The following is a 12,850-nucleotide window of genomic DNA, read 5'->3' on the forward strand; positions in this document are numbered from 1 at the left end:
AAAAAAAAAAGAATTAATTACTCCAAAATGTAGTACCTTAAGACAACAATGTTTATTATCTCATACGGTTTCTGAGAGTCACGCTTCCAGGAGTGGACAGACAGTGGTACCCAGAGTCTCTTGTGAGGTTGCCTTCAAGCTGTTGGCTAGAGTTGCAATCATCCTTGGGCTTGACCGTGGTTGGAGAACCTGCTTCCGAGTCTACTCATGAAGTTGTTGGCAGCCCTCAGTTCCTCACCAGCTTTACTTCTTCACCAGGTGGGCCTCTCTGTAGGAGTGCTCATTTTGTGGTAGTTTGCTTCCTTCCCCCAGGGCAAGTGATCTGAAGGTGGGGTGAGGTGGTGCAGAGTATCCAGACAGAAGTTACCATCTTTTACAAACTAATCTTGGAGGTGACATACCATCTTTTCTGCTGCATGCTTTCAATCACACTAGACCAAGGGGAGTACAAAGTGGAGGAAGACTACCTACGGGTGCGAATACCAGGAGGCAGAGTCACTGGGGGTATCTTGGAGGCTGGCAAGGACAGCATCTAACCACCACTTCCTGTCTCGTGCCTCCTGAAGGTCAATAGAAACAGGGGAATGTGGGCAGTCCGGGTGGCCCAGCGTTTTAGCGCCACCTTCAGCCCAGGGCGTGACCCTGGAGACCCGGGATCAAGTCCCACATTGGGCTCCCTGCATGGAGCCTGCTTCTCCCTCTGCCTGTCTCTCTCTCTCTCTCTCTTTGTCTCTCATGAATAAATAAATAAAATCTTTAAAAAAAAAAAAAGGATATGAGGTAAAACCTTAAAAAAAGAAAGAAAAGGGGGAACACAATTTTATTTTTAAACAATAAGCTTCCTACTCAGTCACTCTGGGAATTATGAACTTACCCATGGTTTGCCAAGCCCTGTGTGGTTTATAGAGGCACATATTGCTGGGAATGGAAGTTCCCTTGCTGTTTTGGTGATATTTAATTGGCATTTTGCCACATTTTTTGTTGCGCTTATCTGACCCGGGGACGTTGTCTACAACACACTGTTGGTATTAGTTACTTCATTATAGGTTTCTATTTCCCTTGGGCAGTAGCGGACATTATACATGTTCCTCTCTCTCTCTCTTTTTTAAAGATTTTATTTACTTATGAGAGACACACAGAGAGGTAGAGACACAGGCTCCATGCAGGGAGCCCAACGTGGGACTCGATCCTGCGTCTCCAGGATCATGCCCCGGGGCTGAAGGCGGCGCTAAACCGCTGAGCCACCCGGGCTGCCCTCCTCTAACTCTCTACTTATAAGATTACTGGTGTAGGTTTTGTTTTTGTTTTTACATTATATCTTTTTTTTTCCCCCTGAAGATAATGTCAGAAACACATTAACAAGCACTAACATTATTAATAATGACATCTTTTCATAGGGTATTTGTTTTACTGGGGCCTCAAATTCACACGCTCCAGCGTGTATTAGAAAAGAAATACACATAATATTGTGAGCATGTGCATGACTATCAAAATGCAGCTGTAGAATTTACTCTTAAATATTCCTGTGCCTAAATAACTGCTTCTATTAGGTAACCTACAGTGTGACTTAAAAATCTGTGGATGAAAAGTATTTTCAGTTAATATTTTATAAACGAGGATGAAAGAACATGGAAAATATTAACAGTTTTATTTGCACCTTGTATCCTGCGGTCCTAGGATTCTGTTTCTTATAAAGGATACAAATGCCCTTGAATAAAGGATATTAACGATGATAGTCATAATGCTAGCTTGGATTAGAAAGTAATTGTAAGGGACGCTTGGGTGGCTCAGTGGTTGAGCACCTGCCTTTGGCTCAGGGTGTGATCCCAGTTCCTGTGATCGAGTCCCACCTCGGGCTCTCCACAGGGAGCCTGCTTCTCCCTCTGCCTATGTCTCTGCCTCTCTCTGTGTGTCTCTCAGGAATAAATAAATAAAATATTTTTTTAAAAAAAGGTAATCCTAAATAGAAACTGACACTTTATTTGCTTAATGGTATAGTTTTCTCTTCTTTTGCTTACTATAATTTTGAACAATTCAAGTATTACTGCATAACATCCGAGGAAATAACACCCTCTGTTGCAGGACTCAAGGGTTTCCTTTCTGGGACTTTAGGTAAATGGAGAGATAGCTGCTGGGGTTTTTTGTTTTGTTTACCCCCCCAGACAATCAGCTGTCCTTATTCTGGGTCCTGTCTTATAGCCAAGAGTGTGCTGCTGTCGGCACGAGAATGTCTCGTAAGATAGTCCCACTCTGAAATCTGAAACAGCCACACTCATCATTGACGTTTGACCTCTCTTCTACTCTCCCATTCCTACTTACCCCATTAATATTAATAACTTGAACTATCCTCTGCCCCGTTAAGTCTTCCAAGGTTGGTGGGGGGACACCTGCTGGCCTTTTGCTTTGGTCTTCTTTGTCCTCCACATCCAGTCACCAGCCCATCTGAGTTCAACTCAGATCATCATTCCCTCTGCCCACAGCCTCCATTGTAATGCAACCACCTGCATACAGTGTTCCCACCATGGAACTTTCCTCCAACTCCAGACTCAGTCTGCCCCTCATGATGGCACAGATGACACAGTTTATGCCTGTGGTCCAGCTATCATAGTGCCCATGTCCTCACGATGATAGACACACAGCTCAGAGCTGTTTCCTGTGTATCCTCTCCCACGGACTAAACCGTGCTGAGGGGAAGAACAGTGGCAGGGACTGTGGCAGACACCTTGTATACACTAGTGATGCTCAACCAGGGGTGATTTGCCCCCTAGGGGAGAACTGGCAATATTTGGAGATACTTTTGGTTGTCTAAACTGGAGGGATGATACCGGTACAATGTGGGGAAACAGGCCCTACCATAAAGAATGGTGAGGTTTTTTTTTTTTTTAAGATTTTATTTATTTATTCGTGAGAGACACACAGAGAGAGAGGCAGAGACACAGGCAGAGGGAGAAGTGGGCTCCATGCAGGGAGCCCAAACGTGGGACTTGATCCTGGGTCTCCAGGATCAGGCCCCTGCCCGAAGGTGGTGCTAAACTGCTGAGCCACCAGGGCTTGCCCAAGGGTGAGGTTTAAAAAAAAAAAGAATAGTAGATTCAAATGGCAGTAGTGCCAAGGTTGAGAAACCCTCATAGATGGTCTCGTTTAGTCCTCACAAAAGCCCTAGAAGATTATTATGATCTTCCTTTTCTACATAAGGAGTCTCTTCTTTTCCTCAGCTCTCTTTTCCAGGAACTGAATCTGAGAAGAGTTATTTGTCCCAGTTCCACCTTGTGGTGGAATGAGTTTGTACTCCAGTCTCTCAGCTTAGAAAATCTAGGGCCTTTTTTCTACCCTCTCCTGTGGGGAACAGGTCTCCACTGACTGCCAATCCAAAACCACCAGGGCAGGACTGGGAGGGCTCAGGCCAATGTTTTTTTGTTTTTAATAATTTTAAATTTATTTATTCATGAGAGACACGCAGAGAGGGGCAGAGACAGAGGCAGAGGGAGAAGCAGGCTCCCTGGGTGAGCCCGATGCAGGATCATAACCTGAGCCAAAGGCAGACGCTCAACCACTGGGCCACCCAGGTGCCCCAGGCCAGTGTTGTTAGGTCATACATGAAATTAGTGGTGGTCTGGGACCAGTAAAATATAATAATTATCAAAATAATAGAAGACAAAACAGATCAGAAAACATGTAGAATTACTACTTTGTGAAACTTTAGTTTCAGATGTATGCTGGGGGTTATGGCTACTACTGTACCTTCATGTAAAATTTCTTTTTTAAAAAAGATTTTATTTATTCATTTGAGGCAGAGAGATACAGAGAGCGTGAGCAGGGGGAGAGGCAGAGGGAGAGACAGACTTCCTGCTGAGCTGGGGTGGGGGGCAGGGGCGATCCCAGGACCCGGAGATCCTGACTAGAGCCAAAGGCAGATGCTTAACCATCTGAGCCATCCAGGCACCCCCTAACGTAAAATTTCTTAGTAAGATTTGCCATGACAATGTTGGACAAACCTGCTCTATATAGTTGCTGAGTTGAAGTGTAATCTATTAAGAAACCCTTAGTCATGAGCCCCAAGGAATGATCATGTATATGTGTGTGTGTGTGTGTGTGTGTGTGTATGATTTTCTATATCCTGAGGTCAATTTAGTTCAAGCCATGGAAGCTAGGAAGGAAAAGGTGTAGTTGAGTTATGTACTGGAGCCAGTCCTAGATCTCATTCATTCACCACCTATCTCTCAAGCATGTGCTTCTTGGGCCTGTTCTAGGCAGTAAAGGGTTAGTGGGAAACAGAACAGTTAAGCTCAAATGGAGCTCATATTCTGGTGGGGGGTGGGGGGTCAACAGTCAGATAGGGTGACAGAGTGGAAAGTCCCTGCCTGTGAGAGACTGTGGCCCCTTTCAGGGCTGCTGTCTTCACGAGCCCTTCCTCCCACAGCAGTCCAGCCAGCCGGCCCATTCACAGGCTGCCCTGGGTTTTTAAGGGTTCCAATTCATATCTCCCTTCAGAATCAATGCAGTGATCAACCTCGACACACACAGAACTCAGAAACAGGAAAAAATAAAGAAAAGGGCTGGGGGTGAGACAGAGAGATCAAGTAATATAATCCCCAAAACTTTCTATTTACTAGAGTTTTTAAAATACTGTTAAGATGCTTCAGAACTGCCATTAGATGTTAAGTCATAGACCTTTTAGCCCTCTAGTTAAAAATATTATACATTTGGGATGCCTGGGTGGCTCAGTGGTTGAGCATCTGCCTTCAGCCCAGGGCGTGATCCTGGAGACCTGGGATCAAGTCCCACATCGAGCTCCCTGCGTGGAGCCTGCTTTTCCCTCTGTCTGTGTCTCTGCCTCTCTCTCTCTCTCTCTCTGTCTCTCATGAATAAATAAATTTTAAAAAACTTAAAAAAATATTATACATTCAAACCGTTTGTCCTTTCTCCTGTGAAGTTTTTTTTTATTTTGGTTTGGTTTGGTTTTGGGTGCTTGAATTTCTTTATAGCTTTTTGGGCATCCATCTCACATTGATAGATGATGACTCCTCCTGAACAACGGATTCTGTATGTAGGAATAAATGCACTATGAATTATTGATATGGAGTCAATAAATAATCAGAGCGGAGCTTCCTTTGTTGCTATGATACAGTAACACTGTGATATACATGTACTGTTACATTAGAGATATTTTTTGCAATTTTACAAGATGTCATATACATACATGAACTGCATCTGTCTAGGGCTGAATGTGTCTGTTTTGTGAAGTGAGTTGAATTTTTAACCAATGGCTGGTGAAGACACTGCCAAGCATGAACCTCTAAAGTTAGGTGCAAATGGTCTTTAGGCTCTGGGAGCACATGGCTGTGTGTGGTGCTCGAACAGGTAACTGGCTCCGATTTTATTCTTATCTTTGGCGAATGGTTAATCAGAACCATTTGGCTGTGGGCTAGGAATAGAGGCTCCAAAAGAGAGCAAGAGACAGTTCCTGCCCCCTCGGGGCTTGTCAGAAGAAGACAGGAAAACTAGCACTTAACTAGCAATTACAATACTGTGAGAGGTAAGGGTGTGATGGGGTAGAGACAGGAAGCTCAGGATGTCTAACTCAGAAATGTATTTTTAGGGGGAAAATGTAAATTATAGACAAAGGATAATTGAAGGCAAAAAGAAGTAGTTAAGAAGTGGGGGAGGTTAAGTTAAAGTAGGGAGAGACCATGGAAAGGCAGGGCATGTACAGCCGCTTTGCCAGACTTCAGGGGGGTTTTATTTAGCATCTCTAGCATCTTCTTCGCTACAGATCAGAGTCCTGGGACAATCACACAGTGATTTATTTTCTTCTAAAATTTAGTTAACCACTGTAGTACAAGGTCCTTTCAATGAGCACGAAATGTAAGGACTTTCAAAAAAATTCCTAACAAAGTCTAAGGACTTTTATGGCTTACAAGTCTTCCAACTAGAGTATTTGTTGCTGTATAGGAACAAGTTGGTAATAATAGTTAACGTGGCATTCTAGGAGAAATTATTCTTGAAATTCACCAGCCTGTTTTAGTAATTTATTGCAGGGTTTATTTTCTTTGGGTTATCTTAAATATTGCTCTGCATTTTGATTTTGGGATTTGTTTTCTGGAGGGCATGGAGAAAATAGTGAAAAATCAACCCATGACAAATAGTGAAAAATGGGTTATTTTTTTTTAAAAGGGGTTATTTTTAAATTTCCTTCTTTTTTAAAATATGTTATTTATTTATTTATGAGAGACAGAAGAGAGAGAGAGAGAGAGAAAGAGAGAGGCAGAGACACAGGCAGAGGAAGAAGCAGGCTCCATGCAGGGAGTCCAATGTGGGACTCGATCTCAGGACCCCAGGATCACGCCCTGGGCTGAAGGCAAGGGCTAAACCGCTGAGCCACCCAGGGATCCCCCCTATTTTTAAATTTTCTGTTGGAAACCTAGAAAGTCTCCTAAAGTCTAAGAATTGTTTGGAAGGTGCATTTCATCCTGATTTCTCTTGAGGGGCACTTCGTTTTCTAGTCTGTAGGAAATCACTGGAGCCCCAGGAGAGTCAGAACAATCTAAAAGAGGCCTCAAAAGACAACCTGGGAATCATAGTATTGACTTCCAGAGTGAGTGGTCAAGGATGTGGCTGTGAATGGAAAACAAAATTGAGTCCTCCTGCCAGCAGTGTACATCGTATCTGGGTTCTCTGTGGTCTAAGCCCCTGGGCAGCAAACATTTCTTCATCTCCCCAAGAGTTGACTAGGAAATCTGCCTGTAAGAATTTCTCTCACCCCCAGCTCAGCTTTGTGAAGCCGAGGGCTCTCCAAGACTCCAGTGTTTACTTAATTCAGGTCACTGTGTGCCAAACACTTTCATTATCATTCTGTTAACCCCGTGAGATGGATAGTACCATGACTGTTTTATACATGTGACATCATGCAAGTGTGATGAGGGGAACACAGAGAGGTAAGAGTAGAAGAGAACATTTCAAAGAGGTGACAGGAAATGATGACATGATCAAATTGAAGAATTTCCGAAGAAGAAAAATAAGAGGCATGAGTTTCTTTCTTTTTTCTTTTTCTTTTTTTTTTAAAGATTGATTGATTGATTCACGAGAGACACAGAGAGAGGGTCAGAGGGAGAGGCAGGCTCCCTTCAGGGAGCCTGATGCAGGACTCGATCCCGGGTCCTGGGGATCACTCCCTGAGCTGAAGGCAGATCCTCAACTACTAAGCCACCCAGGCATCCCATGATTTTCTTCTTAAAGTAGTTTTTCAGCTAGGAGCCTTCTCATGCCTCAGCCTTTTCTTTTTCTTAAAAACAGTTTTATTAAGATATAATTTACACACCATTCAATAAAATTTTCAATTTTAATGTGGCATATTCTTTCTTTGGGCTGGGTGAACAGAGGGTCATAAGAGAGGGGCATATGTTTTCTTCAATCCTTTACTTTCAGGCCAACTGAGTGTTCTCACCAGCATCCGTCTTAAAATGGAAATGCCATCAGGAAGAGGTATCTATCTGTCTAAAACAGACCTGGGTCCAACATCTAGGACAGTACCTAGCAAGAACAGAGCAAATGGCCAACGCACATTCATAATAATTGTACCATTTTTAATTTGAGCCTGTTTATTAAAAGGAATGGGGTTAATTTCCATCCTGGATTTAGTTCATCCCTGAAAATGAACATGTGTTCACAATCTCTGGGTTCTTCTCACTGCTCCTTCTTCCTTCCATTCATTTCAGGTTGAAATAGCAAAACAGGACCATTCTAGTCCACTTTTCTTGGAGAGAGAGAGAGAGAGAGTGTGTGTGTGTGTGTATACACACTGAATGGGGAACACACAATTGCCACTGAAGACAAACATGCTTTTAGTTAGACAAATGAGAATGGAAGGAGAAATTATAAACAATTTAGAAAACAATGATAAGCAAAAGGAGGGCTATTGTAAACTGTATGCAGTAAAGTAGGCTTCATGTTTGTGGGGGGAAAGTGTACTGATACATGTTATTAATTCAGGCACTTGACTCCCCAAATCCCAACATTTACATTTAAAAACATGTAATTTTGCTCCTCTAGCCTTGATATATGATCCATATACTGAACTTGCTCTATTTTAGGGGTTTGATCTTCTTTAGGCAGATCCTTTTGGAGTTTTTGAGTGGAAAAACTATTCTTTCAAGCCCAAATTTAAAACCAGGGCCTTCCCTCATCCATTGCCCTTTTCTAGGTGCTAGGAACACACTAGTGAAAAATACAAATAATTGCTCCAAAGACCCCTACGTTCTAGAGGAGGGAGAAAACAAAGGTTGAGTCCCTTTCTGCCCTCATTTGCATAACAAGCACCTGCATAGAGCCAAGTATCCTATTTATTTATGATAAAATAAGAGTGCAGTGTAATTTAAGAACCTTCTCCGATTGGTATATGTAATGTCGGGTGCTGGAAACTTGCTGAGCCTGACTTTCGGGGGAGAACGAGTGGGATTTCAGGGTAAAGCGGTTTCCCCTTGTGTTGCCACATTAAATCTGCACAAAAGCTACAGCATTCCCACTGCAAAATGTCCAAGCTTTTATCCCTTTCAGCACATAAGGTAAGTTTCTATTACTATACCCAGGAAATTTTCCTCGTGCAGAGGTATCAAATATTTATGAGAGCCAAAGAGACCTGAGGAGTGTGAAAGTATAACAGGAACCTCATTGTGACACTATGCTAGAAATGAATTCACTTTAAAGGGAGTCCATCTTGGGATCTATCCAAAGGTTTCAGTTCCTGAACTACCAACAGGCCTTATTAAGTGGTGGCATGGATCCTGAATGTAATACGGATCTTCTTTGGTTTACTAATCTCTCAAATTCCCCAACGCCCGTTCTCATCTAGACTTTCCTCCTGGATATCTGCCCCTTTTTTCCCCTAAAGCTCCTCATCAAAATGGCTTAGAGCTTTGAGACACCACAAGTGGCTTTGGAGCTCTAAAAATATCAGCTTATTATACCAGAAAAGCCACTTCAGAATATTAAATTAGGGTGTTGTCAGGACCCAATAAATGCATCAGGGGGGAATAGGTAGGAGTTGGTAGATGGCACTGAGCTTGAGCCTTCAGTTAGACACTGAAATACAATAGGGAAAAAGGTTGCTGTGAAAGGTCACTTTATTAGTTTCAGTGTCCTTATTTTTCTCCTTTAAGAAGCTTATATGCAGAACTTGTAAATAAGGATAGAAGGCTTCATTTTTAAAAAGTGAAAATTCTCTATGCATTCATGGAGCTATAAGAGCAGCTTTAAATATCAATGTTCTTGTTCTGCTCTCCTAAGTCAATTTTTTCCCAACACTCAAATTTAAGGAAAAGGGCAGATTTCAATCTTCATTTGAAAAAAAGGGAAGAGTTGCTAAGTTCTACTATGTTTCAGGACATTGAAAACCATTCACATTAGAAGTTTTCTAAAAAGAAGGTGCTTTCAAATCGGCTGAAATTCTTTGCATTAGTTATATATTTTGTTTATAATAAAGCATACACCTTTTTCTGGAAAGCACTCTTCTGGCAATTGATCCAACTATAGTTCTCCACACATCTGGTTACAGTTGGTTGTTCCAGAGAGGGCATCTGACCCAAGCCAGGTCACTCAGATACTGTAAAGGACTCTTGGACAGCAGAGAGAGAAAACCTCAATTTCGTCTTAGAGACAGGTTTGGGGATTTGGGTGCTGTTATCACTTCTTTTTTGATTTGTGGAGATTGGTTCCAGAGAAGAGAGCCTACAATCAGAGATGGCCCATCCTGGGATTGTGCCAGTCCAGGGTCCCAGACACCCTGAGGCTTACAGGGGAGACTGGCAATGATTTAATTTGTCCTAATTAAGTGCTAGACATTCAGCTCCAGGTATTTTTCATTTCTCATTTAATCTTGAAAATCCCAGGAGATAAATACCATTATTCCGTCCTCCCAGCTTTATAGAAAATTCTGAGCCATCGGGAGGTTAAGTAATTGTAACAGCTGAGCTGGGATTCAAACCCATGGAGTCACGCTCCAGAGCCAGTGCTCTGAACCACTATTAAGTCTCTAAGCCAGTGAGCAATTTCGCTTATCAAAGCAAGTTTGAGTTGGGTATCTTGCACTTTCAGCCAAATTATGTAATTTGCATTGTAGGTATACTAAGTAATACACTAATCAAAGCAGTCAAAAGGAATGTCTCAATCTAAGTATCAAAGCCACTTTATCTTCATCAAACTTGTTTCCCTTCCCTTTTTCACCAAATGACATTTTCATCCGTACAAGATGAAATGAAATCTTGGGAGTCATTCTGGATCCTTCTTCCCAACCTCCACATCACCTTTTAGATCCCAAACCTCTTTCTTGTGCAAACACATATTGGGCAGTTGCAATGGACAAAACCTGATCTTCAAACCAGTCCCCTTCTCTTTTTCCCACAGCTAATGCCCTAGTTCATACAAATGGCCTTAACTTTCTTTGACCTTTTTGTACCCTAGTATCTACACTGAAACACACTAGTGTTTTACCTAGTGACCCCATCTGTAAAATGGGGTCAATCATACCTATCCCACATAGGGAATTTGAAGATGAAGTATGAAAAACACCACAGTGGGCAGCCCGGGTGGCTCAGCGGTTTAGTGCACCCTTCAGCCCAGGGTGTGATCCTTGAGACCTGGGATCAAGTCCCACGTCGGGCTCCCTGCATGGAGCCTGCTTCTCCCTCTGGCTGTGTCTCTGTATCTCATGAATAAAAATCTTAAAAAAAAAAAAAAAGAAAGAAAGAAAAACACCACAGTATTCAATTGTTAGTATTTCTTTTAGAACTAAAAAAACTCTTATATGTGCTCATGGATTTTCATTGCTTTTATAGCAAAAACATGAACTGTAATGAAAAAAGGTTTTAAATGAATACGATTTATTTTTTTACCTCTCCAGGTGACCTATATGATTGCCTGCAGACATTTTGCAACATAACAAATTCTTAGCTCACACACACAAAACCTCACCCCCCAAAACCAAGCCTTCAATTCCCCCTCCTTGATTATTCTCTATTAGCAGATATATTAGGGACTGCCATGTATTTGAAAAGTATCACACACTATACTACATTCAGAATCAACTTTAAGAAAAATATGTTTATTTATTCATGAGAAAGAGAGAGAGAGAGAGAGAGAGAGGAAGAGGCAGAGACACAGGTAGAGGGAGAAGCAGGCTCCATGCAGGGAGCCCGACATGGGACTCGATCCTGGGACTCCAGGATCACACCCTGAGCTGAAGGCGGTGCTAAACCGCTGAGCCACTGGGGTTGCCTAAGAATCAACTTCTTTGTAAGAAATCAACTACTAGAGCTTTGCTAAAATCTCTTTGGTGAATATTCAAAGGTATAAATTCATTTATTCATCAGAGAACATATGAGAGTTGATGTAGCTTATGGGTTATATACAAATACACATATTATTCCCCTTCCACTGTGTATTATTCTTTGGCTTGATACCCAATTTTCATAAAGCATAAAAATAATGCATAAGACTCAAATATAATTTAAGACAGCTTATTCAGCCTCATCCATTAAAACACACACATACAAATTTTAAAGTAAAAGTAGGAACTTCTCTTCCTATCCTTTTAGGGAACGTAGCCAACATATGAGCCTAACTATAAGCTCATTTGTGGGGTGTTTAAGACAAAACAAACCTGAGTTGTTGACAGAAAAGGAAAGTATAATCAAGCTCAAACTCATGATTTCCTTACATTTCTTTCCAACACGTATCTTCATTGCTTATTTAACATTCAAACTTGAAAGAGGAAGATTGTATATTTAAATCTTAACAGTTACCTTAAAGGACTACTTTCCCTTACTGATTTTTTTTTTTTTTTTTTTTTAGATCTTATTTATTTATTCATTAGACACAGAGAGAGAGAGAGAGAGGGAGAAGCAGGCTCCACGCAGGGAGCCTAACGTGGGACTCGATCTCGGGTCCCCAGGATCAGACCCTGGGCCAAAGGCAGGCACCAAACTGCTGAGCCATCCAGGCTGCCCTCTTACTGATTTTCATAGGTTCCACTACTAGCCACATTGTTTACTACATTAATACGTGAGCAGAATCAAGTATCATGTCCTGTTAGGATTACCAAAACCCAGATTTCTGGCTCACGAACAAGGGAATCAAAACAAAAATTCATTTTCCAACAAAAAAGCAAAGCATGGGGAAAGGGAATAGTAGAGGGATCACAATATTAAAACTTCAGGTTTTAAAAGTTGTTTATTGGGGCAGCCCCAGTGACTTAGCGGTTTGGCGCCTTCAGCCCCGGGCCTGATCCTGGAGACCGGGGATCAAGTCCCACATCGGGCTCCCTGCATGGTGTCTGCTTCTCCCTCTGCCTGTGTCTCTGCCTCTCTCTCTCTAGCTGTGTCTCTATGAATAAATAAAATCTTTAAAAAATAATTTAAAAAGTTGCTTATTGGTAATGGTAATAAATTCAGATCAGTGTCCCCTTCTGTTCTCAATGGTATTAAACTCAGGGGTCTTGCCACACTAAAACTTATTCAGGTATCTCAAAGATTCCAGGCCCTTTAGGAGGAAAAAAAAAAACAAAAACAAAACACCAAACTTGTTTTATTTATTTAAAGGTTTTTAGACAGCACAAGCAGGGAGACCTGCAGGCCAGAGAGGGAGAAGCAGACTCCTTACTGAGCAGGGAACCCGACATGGGACTCTATCCCAGGACCCTGGGATCATAACCTGAGCCAAAAGCAGATGTGTAACTGGCTGAGCCACCCAGGTGCCCTGAAAAACTTTAGTTTTAAATGCTGACCAACATTTTTGTAGGGGCATATGGTTTTCTTTGATCCATAGGATTAGGCAAACTTTGTTACCTACACATTTCACT

The sequence above is a fragment of the Canis lupus genome, chromosome 18, assembly GCF_048164855.1.
Source record: "Canis lupus baileyi chromosome 18, mCanLup2.hap1, whole genome shotgun sequence".
NCBI classification, from domain to species: domain Eukaryota; kingdom Metazoa; phylum Chordata; class Mammalia; order Carnivora; family Canidae; genus Canis; species Canis lupus.